This window comes from Harpia harpyja, chromosome 7 (genome assembly GCF_026419915.1).
Source record: "Harpia harpyja isolate bHarHar1 chromosome 7, bHarHar1 primary haplotype, whole genome shotgun sequence".
NCBI lineage: Eukaryota > Metazoa > Chordata > Aves > Accipitriformes > Accipitridae > Harpia > Harpia harpyja.
In genome coordinates, this window is record NC_068946.1 from 34,197,036 (window position 1) to 34,209,588 (window position 12,553).

Genomic DNA, 12,553 nt, shown 5'->3' on the forward strand with positions numbered 1-12,553 from the left:
TAATGAATAAATATTTCATGAATAAAAGTAAAATAAATATAAAAGGAAAGGAAACTAAGCATACTGGGGGAAAGATGTCTCAACTCAGTTGTGATACTGATTCTGCTAACTATTCAGAAAGATGCTAGATTCTCTGTAGCAGGCTGTGTGGTTGAGGAGGTGACATGCTGACAAGTCCAGGTTCCTGCCTGCGGAAGAAGTGGGTTAGCGACAGCAATAGAATATCAGAGACTGCTGCAAAAAAGATTCCCAGAGAGTGAAGATGGTCCTCTCCCCTTGCAGATAGTGGAAACTGCAATGGTTTTGTATAGATGTTATTCAGTAAAGTAACTGATTTGATCTTGACCATGGAAATGGGGATTTGTGAGATTTACAGCTGGCACTTTATATACTTATTTAACCACCTCCCAGCTGGCGACCCCATAGCACACTTCTGTACACTAACATGCAGAGTTCAACGTAAAATGGTAATTTAAAAGTTGACTACCAGTTTTACCGTCCCAAATGGCAAAGCCATATCTGACCACAAAGAAAAACACTATGCAAAATTGTATGTATGCACTCTATCTAAAGGATGTAAACCAAATGACTTCATATTGCCTCAGTCACTTGCTACATCTTCTTCTATTAGTCCATTCTCTGCAGGGTCTGAACTAATATTTCTAACTTCTGTAATGCTTCAGAATAGTTTGATGATTTTCGTATAAATACCCTGCTGGAGAAGAGTTTATTATTCCTTTGAAATACTCAATTTTGCCTAGACGAACTATGAAATATACACAATACTCAACCATGCATTACTGACAAGACCCGTGAACCAAACTTGTGATCTATATGGCCCAAATAAAAATGGTCTCTAATATTAAAAAAAGAAAAAAAAAAAAAAAAGACTGATTTCTAATGAGACCCAGCACTTCCAGGCAAACTTGGAAATGCGAGGCTTTGAAGCTGTATTGCAACAAAATCAAACTCCAGCTATGACTCCCTGCATTTTTCAAAAAGGTTTAAAAACATGTTTATGTATCTCCACTTCATTTTATAAATGGAGGCGAAAAAAAGTAACATTCTCAGAAAAATTTTGAAAACAATCATTTCTAAAAGGCTCTGGATCCGCAGAAGAAAAGTATCTCACATCTCACATACTGTGTTGGAGGCAGCTACAGTTTCTACCCGAGAGCAGTTTCCAGGTTTGTCAGTACCTGTTCAGGAGCCCGTGTATGAATTCCCAGTTCCACAAGGGGCTTAACAAGGCAGTGTACAAGCAAAAGGACAGCCTGGGAACACACTACATATCTAAGAGATGTATCGCACACCATCAGTCTAAAGTGACTTAACTTCAAAAGTCTAGCCAGTGACATGTCACATAGATTACTACAGAATACTTATTCATTGCTAGAGATAGGGAAGCAAGATCAGAAATCAGTTATATCAGTATTTAACACAGTAAGTAAGTCATTTTACAAGGGATGTAATCTCATCAATTATTTTCCTGTGGCTCAAGGCCCTGAAACTTCATTACGAGAAATTAGGGGCTTCTACTCTACAGTAATTTACTTGCCTAAAATGAATAAATCAGTAAGAGAATACTATGCCTTAAACCATCTAAATTGTATTTGTAGACATTCAGTTCTTTGATGTCTTCTACTTTATTTTATTACCTAGGAAGTATCAGAGATGCAATTATTGTAATACCTGAAACTGTCATAATATGTAATTAGACCATTTACAAGCCAATGAATCACCATATAATCGTACCCAGTACAAACCGTGACATGACACACCGATTCGATGTGTCCGTGTTCTGGATGTTTCTTAGTTTTCTTTTACAAAATGGTAAATGCAGTTCACACTTCTATGCATCACCTGTAAAATTCTTTTCAAAGAATTTCAAGAAAGGGCGGCAGCTAAAATGCAGTTCAACCTACTGCAAGGCCACTCTGAAATGTAGTGTTTGAGCATACAGAATTTCACAAAAGTTTGTGCAAGCCACTCACTCTTACAAAGTTGTGTACCTTCTCCTTGGGTCGACAGCGTTGCAATGCTGAGACGAGCAAGGCAGACACTATTCAAATAAATTCCCAATATGGCTTCTGAAAAGGCACAAACTGTGTTTTGAACTTCCTACTATCTTTCATTCAACTTATTTTCTTTTTCAAATATAATAAAGATTTTTTAGGTTAGCCTAAGTCCTTCCAATATGTGGAGGATCTCTGCTGTTCAAATGCACTTATCTAGAAACAGTTCCATAATAAAGAAAACTTTCCTTTCATCATTTATAAAAACATAGCATCAAAAATATGAAAAAATGCCACAAAAGAGGCTACAAAAGGAATGTGTGTTCAATTTAGGTAGAACAGATTCCTTTAGGTGAACAAAAATCTAATTTAAATTACTTCTGTCTTTCAGTATTTGCAAATTAAATTATACTGAACTGTCCAATTCAGGGAAAATTGGATTTAGTTTAATCAGTCTTGTCTGAACTATGACAGTTTTGCTTTTTCAACTTCTGGAAATGCATATCCACTAGGGGTGCGGAACAAGGTTTGATGCCTGCAGGGAAGGTATGAAGACTTAACAAATTTAAACGGTTTGGCTCTTTTAATTGGATGACAGACACAGGGTTTCTAGGTGTGGAGGAGGCTGGAGGCAGCGGTAGGGCATGGACACTCGAGAAAACAATACCCAGAACAAAAAGGTGGCAGAACTGCTGAAGCAAACAATGAAGAATAGCATGAAGCTGCACACTAAATTTCAATTCATTTGAGATTTAAACCAAAAAAATCATTGTTTGCATGGTATTATATACTAAAAAGTGTGATTCCATTCATTCCACACACTTCCACACATGTGGAAGAGTGAAGGTTTTGACAGCTGTTGGACATAAAACAAACAGGAGACTCTGAAGGCCAAATGTTGCAGCTCTTCCCAGAGTTCAGCTGATGCTCAGATTCCAAGAGTCCAGTCAAACTGAAATTTCCTTATGGATATGAGCCTTCACCACTGAAAAAAAAAAATAATGTGGCACTTCTGCCCTGCAAAATTCAGGATTAACTATGAAGAAAAGACCTTTACACTTCCCAGCGTTTTTCAAGACCGTAGGATAGAATGAAAAATAAAAGTACGGTGGAAGATCAGAGTCAGTAACATGAGAAAAGGGATTGAAATTTTGTTATGCCAGCTGTAAAGTACTGCAATATTACGCTTTAGCTGAAAACACACAGCATTCAGTTTAATGTTTAAGTTAAAATCAATCAGGGGTCACTCTATCCCCTATTACTAGACTAAGTATTTAACAGCCTTAAAAAAAATTTAATCATACCACTCTTTCATCGAGATCATCGTGAGGTATTTCCTTCTGTTCACACATTTATGATTCTACAATGGGAGCTAAAAATAAACCCTCACATACCACTTCGGTATGGCCCAAAGAGCTTCCAGTCTTATTTAACGCGAGGCAATCAAAACACCGAGGAGAAGGAATGAGGCGAATCACGTTGTACAATTGTTCTCATGTATTAGTAAGTCAGTAAGACTCACGGGAGCGATCCACTTGTGACAGGTTATGTGGTAGAAAAGGTGCTTTCGGGAGGACCTCGGAGCGCGAGAGACGATCGGGCCTGAAAAGCCTTCACACGCACGGACAGGTAACCAGTTCTGCAGTTGAACGCGGTCGGTAGAAGGAGCGCGTATGCTCACGTCAGATTACTTTTTCTGTCCGACATTTAAACTGCGAGAGCAGAAACGACCACAGCGGAACTCGAGCAACACCCGCCCGCGGGCGGCCTGCCGGCGCCCTGCGGGCCTGGGCACCCGCCGCCATCCCCGAGGCAGCCCGCCCTGCCCGCACCGCTGCCCGCCGGAGGGGGCGGGCGGCCCGGCCTCGCCCCCGGCAGAGCGCCGAGGCAGCGCGCATGCATAAAGGTCGAGGCTTGACAGTTGCGGGCCCCGCTGACACGCACCCCTCCCGCCCCCGGGACGCCTTCCCGCGCCCCGAGCTCTCTGCCTCGGCGGAGCGGTCTCTCGCTGCCCCCGGCAGGCGCGCCGGTTCTCCCCACTAGAGCGGCGGCGGGACTTTTTGCTCCTCGATTTCAAAGCGAGCCGCGACTCAACAGCGGCGGCGGCTGCGCCGCGGCGGCCGGCGGGAAGGGCGGGAGGAGGGCTCAAGCGCCGCGGCCGGCCGGGCTCGCGCCTGCCCGCTCCGCGGAGGCGGCGCGCACTCACCTCCGCTCCGCAGCACGTTGACGGCTCTGGGCGCCGCCATCTTGCCCATGTGAGGCGGGGTCACGTGGCCGCGGGCGGCAAAGCCGGGCCGGCCGGCCGGGCGGGGCAGTCCTGACTGCCTCGCGCCGGGCGCGTGGGGCCGCCTACGCGCGCGGCGGCCGCCCCGGCGGCTGTTGGGGGCAGCGGGTCGGCCGGGGCCGTTGTGCGCGCGCCGCCTGAGGCGGAGGCGGGTCCCGGCAGGTGAGTCCCGCCCCACCCGCGGGTCTCGGGCAGGTGCGTGGCACGCCCACCCCCCCCCCCCCCCCCAGACGTCGTCCGGCGGCTGTCACCTCCGCGCAGCCCTCTGTCGCTGCCCCGTAGCCCTCGCGGGGCGCAGCTCGTCAGGCGGCGGTCGCGGGGCCCGGCTGCTCCCCGGCTGCGGCTGTGGCGGCGGGGCGGGAGCGCCCCCTTCCCGCCCTTCCGCGGCGGGGAGCGGCGGTGGGGCGGGCGGCGTGGGGCACGGCAGGCTCTGCCGCGGGTGACGGCCTTCAGCTGTCCGTGCGGAGCCGCGTTGCCGGTAGTGGCAGCCTCGGCCTGCCCTACGGTGTGATGCAGGGCGGCCTTCGGGTGGTTGTTGCCCTGCAGGACTGCCCAAGTGCCCTGCTCTGTGCTCTCCCTCCTGCTCAGCTTCGAAACGTGCCTAGCGGGCCTGGAGGCTGTACTGTGTTCAGCAGCGAGAGACGCGACAGTGAGACAGCTCTTCCCGAGGTGGGACTCGGTCTCAGAAGAGTTGCAACCACACTATTCCGTGAGTGCTGGAGCTACCTCATCATTTCTTCGCCTTTCTTTAAAAAAAAAACAAAAACCAAAAACAATCCACAACTTTTTGTACTTTTGCGAATAGAAAGATGAACTACTCTTTATGAACTAAGTTTCTGCTGTTGTATTTGTTGCGAAGGCCTATGCAGAATCTGAAGGCTAAAGCGTGAACCCTAAAAGTCAAATTTTTTTCTAGCTAAAGTCATTATTTCATCCTTACAACCAAACTTCACACATTTAGAAAAGATCTCAAAGAGCACACTTTTCAGTAGAGCAGCATCTTTCCAACCTTTTTTTGGTACAGGTATCACCGTACCTTAAAGAAACATCCAACGACCATCTTATGCGGTGTTGGTGTGGTAGGTTTCATCTTCAGTCGAATAAAAATCAAACTAAACTTCTAATGTCCACTTATAATTTTTATTTTCCATCATTTTGTTTCCTTGCCTGCATTTGGCTTGCCTGTATGAACAATTAAACACATTTTGAAATTATGTTCCTATGGCTAATCAGAGTTTGAGAAACGCTGTTACAGGACATAAATCCAAGAGGTGGCAGGCAAATACTAAACCTGAAGGAATCAAATCGCCAAATGAAAGAATGACTAGAATACATTAGGGTAGTGGTTGTAAGAGCAGAGGGAAGAAACCAAAATGTAGATGTAAGATGCAAGTATCCTTTCTTACATCCTCACACACATGTACTGATCTTTGTATCCTTACACACATGCACATGTACACACACACACAGTGGTAACCTGTGGGACAAGTAAGCAAATTCTCAAATGGGAACTGAGGCTGACTGTTTATCTCCAGATTTATTTATCTCCTGGTACAGCCGTTAGTAGTTTTTAACTTCACATGTATAAATTTTATAATAGTTAACAAGAACAGACTCAAAGCCCAAGGCAGATGGGAATGCTGACGTTATTTGCCCCCCTGTACTCTGGAAAAAGCCTGAAAAATGTATGAACGTGGAAGTCACACTGCAAGAATTTCTGCCTCTCAGGAGCAAATTCCAAGCGTTCTCTGATCAGAAAAATGTGCTGTGATCCTCTCAGTGGTCCTACACAGACCTAGGAAAAGTGCATCACTTAAATCAGCTGCCACGACATGATAGGCAGCCTATCATATAGCTTATATCCAGACCACATAGCAGTTTAAAGATCAATACAATACCTTGCACTGCCCCCAAAAAATAAAACAATCCACTTATTATAGCCACATTCTGCACCAACTGACATGTTTCATCGTCGTTATTCAGTGAGGGGAGAATGATAGGATTTTAACAGAAGAAAAATAGAGCTAGAAATAAATGAAGACATAGCATTGCTAAGCTGCCCAGTTACATCTTGTGAGCATCATTACCCACTGCTCACTGGTGAGAGGTATGCACACTCTTCATTTGCAGGGCAGAAATGCACATGTCTTCACCTTGTTCCTAATTCTTCAACATAGTATGGTCTTTCAGGTGCTTGAATCTCATCGGGCATCATTTTACCTTATTTTCTATCTTGGCAAGGCTTTAGGATTGCAGACAGCCAACCATTGGTTTTATGATAACGATGTACGGTGTAAAGCAATCACACATTATGCTCCTTGGCATAACTACATGTATGCTGGAGTGGGTGTGCTTGTGTGTGCCTAAAGAGAACAGCACACTTCACGTGAAAGTAGCCATGTATGATGCGTAATTCACCATCTTTTGCTGAACTGTCACTAAAGGAGAGAAACAAAGTGCTCTAAGGCAGCCTAGTCTCACTTTTCTTATGTGAGTCACAAAGTATTTCCTACTCAGTGGAATGAGGGCACTGTTAGAGAAAATGAAGTGAATGCTTGGCTTTTGTCTGTAGCCATAAGACCAAAATTCCATATTGTAACAGCTTGAAAACTGGTTGATGGCATAATGAAATGCAGGAACTGGAGACAATACTAGTTATGCTGCTACCACCTTTGTAATTATCTTGTCCTTAAGTGTCAGGTTATTTCACAAATACTTGTTGGTATGTACTAGCAGTTAGACTGGACCAATTCCTTTTGCATATCAGAAACCAAGAGGGGATCGATCGAGTTACGATCAATTACGTTCCAAGAGAACTGTGTAATTTTTGCAGTCTCTGGACGAATCTTAAGCCTAACAACAGTCCTTATTCAGTAGTCCCTAATTTATGCTTAGATGCAGGTTTTCTCCTTTTACTAAGAAATATAAATAACAGATGCAGGTTTGTTAGGAGCTTTATACCAGTAAAATGGGGATGAGTATCTCAGGAAAGGAGAGATACACCATATCCTAACACAGCAAACCTGAAAAATTATATTCTGCCATGTTCAGGTTCTGTCACCAAAAGAAAATACATCACTTCTTTCCTTATGTACGTAATTGTCTTTTGTTTACATTTGGCACCAAAAGAAAATACATCACTTCTTTCCTTATGTACGTAATTATCTTTTGTTTACATTTGGCAAATCCTCTGAAATCTTTAAGATGGACAGTGATGTCTCAAGCTGTCCTGAGCTTCAGGTTGAGAGGCAGCTTTGGAGAAACCACTCTTCAGTCCGGGGTCTTTCGAACACATCTGTGTGTTACTTTTTTCAAGGAGAGTCTTTCACATCCCATCTCCCTTAGACTGGCTCTGTGATGTTGGAGTCATCGTGTTCTAAATGTAAAATCCCAACTTTGTTTCCTCCCAAGACTGGGCAAGCAGATATTAAAATTAGCAAAAGATGTGCTAAGGAAGACAAAAAGCTAGGCTTCTAAATGCAAGTTTGAAAGCAGTCAGTCTGTAACAGTCTATAAAACAGAATTATGCCTTATGTATACATGAAATCTTATATAAAGCAATATAGAAATATGCTTCTAGTTCAAGTATAGCAGCTGGATACTTCTGGGGTTAGGCTTAGACTTTCCTGTCTAAGATTGTCTTAAAAGATGATCTAGTTCCACAGCAGTTTTTGCTGATGAGGCTGGTGCTGTTTGGGTCCTGCTCTAATCACAAATAGATGTCTTTTTTTCAGCACTGGTGTTCATCTGATCCACGGTGAGACAGTTTGGAGTCCTGAACTTGCAAAAAACCAAAAACCTCCTAGATCAGTGATACAAAATAGGTATAATCAGACAAAGCTACACCAAACTTACATCACAGCTCTAGGGAAAGCAAAGTGACATAGTCACGGTCCCTATCATATTAAATTCATTCTAGGCAAAGATTTTATCTTTTCCATGAACCTATGAAAGTTTTAAAACCATGAACACCCCATACAGCTCTGAGGAAGGCTTAACTGGAAGAAAGACAAGCATCTAAAAATAGCAGCTATTGAACATGGAACACCTCCCTTATTGCCATACCATTTAGAAACAAAAAAAGGGATGTCAAGCTCTTCCCATTGACCTAGATTTCCTTTACATTTTATCTCTGCAGCTCAAACTGTGCAACAACCGTAAATGGAGCACACACCTCCTATATGAGGAATGTTTACAGCATTACATGTTCTTTATTTACTAAAGAAAGAAGCTAGTGCTACTCTTGGAAAAAAACCAGCACACAGTACTGCTCCTGCTATATAGATTTTTTGTAACAGCAAAGAGGGAATTATGAAACGTTCTTCCCAAGGCTTTATCTTCATCATGTCATGACTTGAGATTCCTTCAATTTGGCTGGGAGCCTTATATCTGAAATGAGCTTTGAAGAGCAGGAGGACATATTTTTTCCCCTTTTCTCTTTGCTTCTCTAGTCTGGAGAATTAAAAATATTTTGTACATGGAAATCTGGAAATTGTTAAATTAATGATCCTTTTTACACTAGCTTGTACCATTATAGGTCTAAAAGGAAGCTCAGGTACAGGGTCTCTAGTCTCGTTTCTTGCAATGCCTTGCAGGCTTTAGCATAAGGAACAAAGAACCTAGTAAGCATGTATTTGAATGAGTAGTTTTGAGTAGAAGCTGGTATTTGTATTATTTTTCTTTTTGCATTGTAAAAAAGATTTGAGTGATAGGGAGGCAAGCCCATTCCTACAATTTTCTCTCCACAGTTATAAGCCAGTATGATGGCAGATAGCATGCCCTGCCTGAGCAGAGCTTGCATCTATTTGTATTGCTTTGTGTAATAGCCTTTCGTTTTTACTGGTTGCACTAAATTTTTAGCCTCACAATTCCAAATACTGCCACTGGTGTGGTTAATAGCCTTTTGTAAATGAAACAGTTTAATAGATAGAACTCAGGGTACAACTGAAATCTTTCTGATCGTTGGAGAAAGAGCCAGCAGTGTAAAATGGCTGGAAATACTTATGGCATGGGGAAAAAATGTTCCCCATGACTTTAAGTTGATTTTTTTTGAGAAAACGGAAATATCTGCAACAGATACCTGCTTATGAGATACTTATTTTAATATTTCACCATGCTGTCTTTTTGTCAACTTCAAGTCCAAATTATCCTAGCAAGCAATGCTTCACGAAGCAGTAGCATTAGAGAATAATATTTTTCAATATGAAAGCTGACATTCCAAGCTTTTAGCTGATAGGCTTACGAATATAACAGGTATTTCTAGCTCTAACAGTTTGATACTGATGAAATCAGGTCAGAACTGACACTTGGAAAAAAGGTAAAATGGCAAAACATGCAACATAAGATTTTCAAGCCTTCTAGTGTCTGACAGTCATACAATATGATAAAGGAATAGCATAAAGAGCAACGAAGTCTCAGTAAGAGACAAAAAGAATTGAAAAAATGATCTATATAAGCAGACATAAATCCTTCGTATAGACATTATGGACTGCTTACCCTCCTGCTGACATTGCAGAGGGAGACAATAGGTCAGTCTTGAATTGCCTGAACTGCCGAATAGCAGCTTTGTGTGTTTGCTCATAGGAGGCGCAGACATTTACTGCCCAAGATGCTGCTTTGGCTACACAGACCTTTATTCCCCCTACTACAGCAGTTAAAGTGTCCTTCAAATCCTGCAGCTTCAGGTAGCTTGCTTTCCCAGTTCTGAAACTATAGGTATTCTGTTGTATTTCTCCAGGTTATTAGTTGTTGAGCCAGAAGTTGTTTCCTAGTATCTGCAGTAGGTAACTTTTATGTTTCAAAATACATGAAAGGGAACAGTTTGACCTAGGTTTCTAAACATAAACATTTTTCAGAGCTTGACTTACCCCTTAGGACAAAATATTGGATTGGCACCATTGACAATAGTTTTGCACGGAAAGAAAATTTGTCTCTACCAGTTGGACTAAATTCACCATTTTAGATACTCCACTGAATTCTCTGAAGTAGGTTCACTGTTGCTCTGACTGGATTTATAAGTGATGGAAGGGCAAACCAGCAGCCTGATGCCAGCAGCACCTACAATGAAAAACTTTAAATATACTTACAGATCTTCTGTACATTCTGAAAAGAACGTTCAAACACAAAAAACTCTTTTAAATGGTATATCAGTATGTTGTGCAAAGTTTCACTTGATGTTTGAGTGAAGTGATCGAAGAATCTGGATTTAATCAAAATGCAGAAAAAAGCCATAGAGTAAATTAAATCACATAAACCTATTATTGTTTGCTCTAAGTTCCTGTTAGTATGTAATAACTCAAAAGAACAATAGCAGCTTAAGATAAGAAAGCTAGCACAATAGATTATATATTTGAACAAAAATAATTTTTATCCAGGATTTCTTTAGTGTCATTTTGTGCCCAGAATAAGAGGGCTCTAACAGCATTCAGCTTCAGCTGAATTCCTACTCTTCTAACACCTAGAGTTGAAAAGTTGCTACTAAGCTGCACTGTTCATTTGTCAGCTTACAAATCCACAAAATTGGATCCTCCCAGAATCTAATTGCAATTCTATATAGACAGCTGTTTTTAGTTCACAGGTCCTCTCTCAGCATGCAAAAGTCAGACAATACTAGTGATAGCTATGCTATTTTCTATACTACATTGATAAGTACTTATTTATATATAGTAGGTGGTCCCTGTTCTCAATTATATTAATACAGGAATATAAACAGGAGTTACACAAAACTTATTAAACTTTTATAAACAGTATTCAACTTTTTTTTTTTGTTTTCATAAATACGGCTCACTGAACAGCTGGAGTTGCTGCTGTATGTACTTCAGAAACAAGAATCCTGCAGCTCACTTGTAGGTGAAATTTGTTACCCTGTTGAAAACCGTGGAACAAAATATCCAGACTGGCAAGTCAGAAAGCTAGGACTTCAGTCTAGTAGCATCCATTGAAACCTGAGCGTTTTACCATTAATACTTGGTCTCTAAAACGTTAGTTCAAACAGGCTCACCCCAGAAGCCTACTGAACTAAACTGGCATATGCTCCTCAAGCAGTAGCGTCAGCGGAACTACCAGTTTTCTAGCTGTTACACAAGAGATATTGCCTCTTTCTCGCTGCCAAGGTAAAGGATAGTCCAGACACTCCTCAAACCACTTCAGGCAAAGTCAGCAGGGCTAGTTTAATTTGCTGATGAAGGTTGTTTCAAATAATTGGCTTAATTAACTGTAATGGATTAGGGAGTACTCACATGGTCTTTCCTGGCAGCAGTGCTGCAAGAGCTGTAATCTGCGGCAGGATGGCAGGATTCAAAGTTTCCAGATCTCCAAGAGGCTGTTTATTCCTATCTTTGGTGCCAAGAATTGGTAACAAAATAGTTCCTGTGAACCAGGTCATAGATTTTGCTGTCCACAGGCACATCCCAACAGCTTACAAATGTTTCCAGACCATACTGGAATGAGAAACCATGCTCAGCCTAAGACTGCACCTTCACCACTAAGGAAACTGGAGGCACTAGTTCACCTCTTTCAACAGTGTCAACATAAAAAGGAAAAAAAAAATATTCTGATAGGTTATGAAAAGATTAATCTGCCCTAATCACCATGTGAGAGAAGTTTCACTATTTGTCTAAGGAAAGCGATTTTGTCCTTTTGTCTCAATAGCTTCTTTCATATCCACCCAGCACAATCAACTGAATATGGTAACTGTCACTACCTCTAGCATCAAGCCTACATTTCATGACATTTCTCAGCCCTTCTGGGACATCCATATAACCTGGGAGTGAGAGCAGACAAACCTCTTTTCCCTTCCCACATCAGGTGGATGAAAGGAACAGATATGCCAGACTCTTCTGCCTTTTTATGCTCCCCCCCCCACCCCAAGAAAAATAACTTAGGAAGAGGGAAACCATGTTCAACCTCTGTAAGTGGGCAAACAGTCCATTAGGAAGTATTTTTTCTTGTACAGTCCTACAGTTTCTCAAAAGGCTTAAGCTACTTCATGAGTGGCTTCAGCCTTAGTAATGCAAAAGCTCAGGCAGTGTTAGTGTAGACTTCCCCAGAAGCACAAAAAGTATCCTGGACCTCTATGCAGAAACCAAATATAAGCAGTTCTTCACTTCAGCTTTCCCTCTTCTGGCTTATCACTAACACCTGAACATGTTCAATAAGAAACCAAAACCAACCAACCAAAAAAACCCAAAACCAAAACCCACCCCAGCCCCCCAAATCCCACAATTTACCTTCAGGCTTACTACTACAATCAGGA

At 42.2% G+C, this 12,553-nt stretch overlaps 2 long non-coding RNA genes across 2 annotated transcripts; one reads left to right on the top strand and one right to left on the bottom strand.

Moving 5' to 3' along the window:
• Positions 1 to 2,738: 2,738 nt before the first annotated feature.
• LOC128144145 (uncharacterized) lies at positions 2,739 to 4,283 on the bottom strand. Its single transcript, XR_008235985.1, has 2 exons — positions 4,222 to 4,283; positions 2,739 to 3,000 (listed from the first exon to the last, which is right to left on the bottom strand). It is a non-coding gene; the product is annotated as an uncharacterized LOC128144145 (long non-coding RNA).
• Positions 4,284 to 4,344: 61 nt separating this feature from the next.
• Positions 4,345 to 5,392, top strand: LOC128144144 (uncharacterized). The gene is made up of 3 exons (XR_008235984.1): positions 4,345 to 4,461; positions 4,846 to 5,008; positions 5,324 to 5,392. It is a non-coding gene; the product is annotated as an uncharacterized LOC128144144 (long non-coding RNA).
• Positions 5,393 to 12,553: the final 7,161 nt, after the last annotated feature.